This window comes from Austrofundulus limnaeus, unplaced genomic scaffold (genome assembly GCF_001266775.1).
Source record: "Austrofundulus limnaeus strain Quisiro unplaced genomic scaffold, Austrofundulus_limnaeus-1.0 Scaffold590, whole genome shotgun sequence".
Classification (NCBI taxonomy): domain Eukaryota; kingdom Metazoa; phylum Chordata; class Actinopteri; order Cyprinodontiformes; family Rivulidae; genus Austrofundulus; species Austrofundulus limnaeus.
This window is the reverse complement of record NW_013952992.1, coordinates 157,528-162,636: the sequence shown is the minus strand read 5'-3', so window position 1 is coordinate 162,636 and position 5,109 is coordinate 157,528. Positions and strand designations below refer to the sequence as shown.

Genomic DNA, 5,109 nt, shown 5'->3' with positions numbered 1-5,109 from the left:
AACTTAACTTCTCATCACTTCCTCTTCTAAACACCTTGAAATTGGCCTCTGTCTCTTTAAGAACCACCTTCTGCTTCTGTTCCGTCCCATTCGGGGGGAGGAGGTTCGCATGCGGGGGCTTGTGCGTGCGCACGAGGGGCGGGTTGCACGTGTGCTATGATGCAGTTTACTTGGCATCTGAAAATACATTTCCTCAAAGGTATTTTTAATCTGAAAAGAGCTTCACTGAGTGAGAACTAACATTGAGAGCTCCGAAGCTAGGTTTCACTTACACTTTGACCCGAGAGCTTGCAGGAGTCATGGGCGGGGTGTGTGGGGAGGGGGGCAGGGGGTGCGCTTAAAGACAGGACCCAGGGGCGTTTCTGGTCCCCACCTCTCGTTTTGCAACTCAGCATGGCTTCCTAAAAATGCTGCAGGATTTCTCTAACATGTATGAATGAATCAGAGCAAGGCTTTGGGCATGTTTTTAATGAGAGTATAACATTATAACATGATATAAAACTCAAAAAATTTGATTTTACATGATATTGGCCCTTTAAGTATTATAGTCCTTAGAACTTTTACCACAGAATGTTCAACTTTGAGTGGGATGGCCCACTAAAGGCCCCCACATACTCTGGCGTACTTTGCTCTGCGGAGGTCCACGCGGTTAGGGTTAGACTCAATGTGGACTCGAAGCGTCCGTCCACCAGCCTGGTGTGCACAGAGGTCAATTTTTTACATCTGCAGTCCGCTCAATAAGCTGCCCGGCGAGTTCACGTCAAACTGTTTTGGATGCGACACAAAGATTATAAAGTTGAGAATCAGTGTCGTTTATGGACGAAACGGAGTCAAAATTTGAAGAGCGTCTCATGGAGGAGATTAGAAAACATAAATTTTATGATACGTCAATTAAGGAATCTAAAGACTTTCCACGAACAACAAATTAATGGGAGAAAATAGCTCAGATCCTGGGTAAAGTTTTCTTTTGCTGTTTTAAAGCTAAAATAAAGATTAAAAGTTTTTCTCTTCCTCCTCGTCCTTCACGCCATGACTGAAATTGTGAGAAATTAATCTGTCAGGCGGTCAGTACGCTCGAGTATTAAGTCTCAAATGAAATTAGGGTAACTCTATTCCTACCCCCAACTAAACCTAAGTTTTATTAAAGTCTAAACATCAGGATTACGGTCTCAATTTTGAGATTAAGTTCAAGATGTTAAGAGAAACTGTTCGGTTTTTTAACCTAGGAAYTCAGAGAAATCACAACAAGCCCGGCCAAACATTAATCAATGACACCAGAGACCAGTAAGATTTATAGATTCACTTTGCAAAGAGGAGAAGTTCAGTGATACTTAACTCAGACGAAAGCCTGGTGAAGATCAGAGAAATTCTGMCCTCTGGGGGCGTGAACAGTCGTTTTATTCAGACAGTAGGAATGAGGTCACACAATGTTACAACAAATCAGAAATCAGTTATGTGGTTTGTCATAGGCATAGGAACCAATCAAAACACTTGTTGCTGGGGTTTAATATGTGAATAATAGTAAAAAACAACACAGAGGTGTTTTGTCTTACTAGCTCTGCTTAAAACAGTCTGTGGACACGCCATGATGAATAATAAATTTGTCACGTACCTCAAGACTTTATTTGAAACACCTTAAGAAGTTTAATAAATCCAATAAAACTCTATCAGAAACATTAAGTCTTTCAAGACTAAGACCAAGCAAACTTCATTGCGCTCCCTAATAGGGTTGGGCATAATCGTATCGTCTGCAATTAATCATCAGAAAAACATTAATCAATTAGTTTTTAGCGCTTGATGATTAATACGATTAATGCCAGCAGGCAGACTGACTGGATAGTTCCCTGGTCAGTCCGCTCGGTGCTCCTCTCCGCTTCAAATATGATGAACATTTAAACAAAAGTTCTGTAATTTATTTATCAACACAATTTAAAATTTGAAATATAGCCTGAAGTCTGTGGTTTTGACACAGTTTGAAAAAGATTTTTACGAAGAGCAAATCTTTCCCACTAAATTGGTCGTGTGACCAGGACATAAGGGTGTCCAGGGACTCCAGGGGATTAATTGTCATATTAATCGTTATCGGCTAAACACCACAATTAATCGTGATTAATTTTTTTGCCAATATCGCCCAACCCTACTCCCTAACCAGACTGGACTTGTTCAGCCAAGGTGTGTGGTTTCATTCTCAGGTGTGGTTTCATTCTCAGGTGTGGTTTCATTCTCACAGCAGCTTCTATCAAAGTAATTAAATCACAGAATTTCATTACATCCTTCATAACAAGTCAAATACTCACTAAGTGCTGACTACTAAATAATTTATATATACTCTCAGCTATACACATGACAAAGACTGAATACTTACTGTAGTGATGACTTATTTTGAATTCAATTTATTTAAAAGTCCTAACGACCACCACTGCAGTGGGGTTGTTTTTATGAATGCAAAAAGAAGTCCATTGTCCAAATCAAATGATTTCCTTCAGGTTTAATCCAATTTACTAAGCAACAAACAAACAAACAAACATTTGTGCTTCCTACCACTCCTACCGCTCTAAAAAAACAAACAAAAAAACATCAACCCACTCCACTGCATGCTGGTCCTGTACAGGGATGGAAATTAGCACCAGACACTGGCCAAATGCGGGTAAAATTATGAAGTGGCGTGTAGATCTGTACAACGGTTACAAACTAAAAAAATAAAAAATGCGTTCAAATCGCGCTACTGATCTTTTTCAAAAGTTCAGTTTGGTTTTTATTTTGCATTTCGGAGCCTGCAGGACATTAAAAAACATTTAATAACATAAAAAAAAAAACATTCTTCCAACCTGCTCTGCAACTAGAAATAAGTTCTCCCCTCCTTTCCCACGCGCTGTCATCTGTGTGGTCCGCCTGCCCCCCCAGTGCACACAAGTAGATTAAGATGCTCATTAAACATCAGATTATCAGAAGGAGAAAATTAAAACACCAACTTTAACGTGGTTTTACATATCTGGAGCTAAGCAGGCTGCAGGTAACAAAACCCTTTCTCAAGAGGAACCAAAGGAAGAACTGAAAGTTGTTAAAGTTTATTTAACAATAAATGTAAAGGGAAAAAACTAACAAAGGTGAATTTAACAAGGCAGTCAGTTTTGTTTCATCTGTCAGCAAACAGCAAAGCTGAACTGTAGGCTGGCATCAAGAGCAAAAACCTGAAATCAGCTGATTAAAAACACTGTTTCTAACTGCCGATGTGTGAATATTACATAAATGTTATTTAAAAAAAACTTCATATTAGTTGTTAAATATTTTAACTTAATAACCCTGATCACTTTGATTGACCAAAGGAAACTTAAGGAAACTGTTTTTTAACCTCTAGGAAACGTCAGAAGATCAGCTGACAGCGCCCAAAAAAAGAATAAAAAAATAAATAAATGCATAAATAAATAAATCTGCTCCTTTTTTCCCCTTAACTTTTCTCTGCAGGCTACTTTTTGATGCAGAACAAAACAAAAACCCAGGAAACTAAGTAACAAAATGAACCTTGTGACATGAACTTTTTTATAAGTAAAAATAGAAATGATCCACTGTGAGACAATGGATCATCAGAGGGATTTCCATCTGTTATTGAAATCTCACTGAGAACAGAAGAAAGACACATATTCATACTAGGAGCCTGTAGAACAAAAACTACAAGCGATAAAAGACAAAGGCTGATTTTATTAAATGAAGGAGATAAATTTACCTCAGGTAATTTAGTTTTTTTCACCTTGAAAATTTCTACTGTATTATTAAAGTTAATAAGCCTTTTTTTTCCCAGCCAAGTAGCCCACCTAAAATAACTGGTGTTCCACCTACATACCAACAAAGCAAGTTAGGAAGAGAAGTAGAGACGTCCAAAAGTCCATCATTTTAATTTTGTCAAACAGGCTGGCTTGAATACTCTAAGAAACGAATAGATTTTGAGTGCCATTATCTGATTGTAGGCACAAACAATTTAATAAAACCACCAAGGACCATGAATTGTCTAAATGCCATCGTGTTACAGAAACAAACAAACAAAAAAATATATAGCGGCTAGGGCTGCAACGATTAATCGATTAATCGATGATTAATCGATTATTAAAATAATCGTTTGTGGCAGCCCTAATAGCGGCTGGTAAAAAGTTTGAGTGGCGGGTACAAATCTTGTTCTACCAGCCACTGTGGCTGGTGGGGAAAATTTTTAATTTCCACCCCTGGTCCTATACCGATAACATCGTTATGGGTTCCCACAGTCTTTAATCGTCTTTATTACATCAATACAACAGGAATACAATTAATGCTAACATAAACAAAAAATTAATCCTAAAGAAGTTAAATAATTTCAAATATAAAAAAGATAATAGCTCCTACACTCCAGCTCTGTGCAGAGCATGCACCAAACTCTCATTGACTTTATCTGAGCTCAGAACTTTCTGAAGTGAAGGATCTTGTCATCCCTCCAGCATAAAACATTGTAGACAAAATAACTAACAGCTTACTTACTTACTAACACTTCTGCCACAAGGTAGAACCAAAACACAACATGATTCAAGACTTCCAGTTTTCACACAGACTGTTTGTCTGAGGTTTACTTTCAACTCTGCGTTTCTGTCTGCCTGTATTTTTTAGTGAGTGAGAGACATGTGTGCGGTTAGCATGGAAACCATAATAAGCAACTGACAGCAGCTCCATCAAATTATCACTTTAAAGACAAAAAATAAATAAAAAAATAGATGTTGAATTTTTTCTTGTTCCAGTTTCTAATCACGTCTCTCTACAACACTGTTGGAGTTTCTGGTGTTGATGGTTTTTGTTGACCACCATCAGTGACCCATAATGTTACACTCAGTTTCAATGTGAAGCAGCAGTTTTATTAAAAAGAAAAAATTTGTATAGGTCTTCTGGACGGGTTCTTCTCTAATGAAATGTTTCGTCTCTCCTCCAAGAGACTKCTTCAGTCTGAGAGTTTCAGGCAAAATTCATCATCAACATCGGGGAAACAAAGCAGCCCCTGTTCAAAAGAATGTCCCAACACAGACGAGCTACATCTAATGGCCAGAACTCTGCAGTTTTCACTCATTTACAGGCCAGCGGTCACTCTTTCAG

The 5,109-nt window shown here is 38.1% G+C and overlaps 1 protein-coding gene across 1 annotated transcript in view; it reads right to left on the bottom strand.

The window, feature by feature from the left end:
- LOC106531041 (kinesin-like protein KIF13B) overlaps positions 1–5,109 on the bottom strand; it is a gene marked incomplete in the record, with an annotated part of 109,575 nt that overhangs the window by 70,597 nt on the left and 33,869 nt on the right.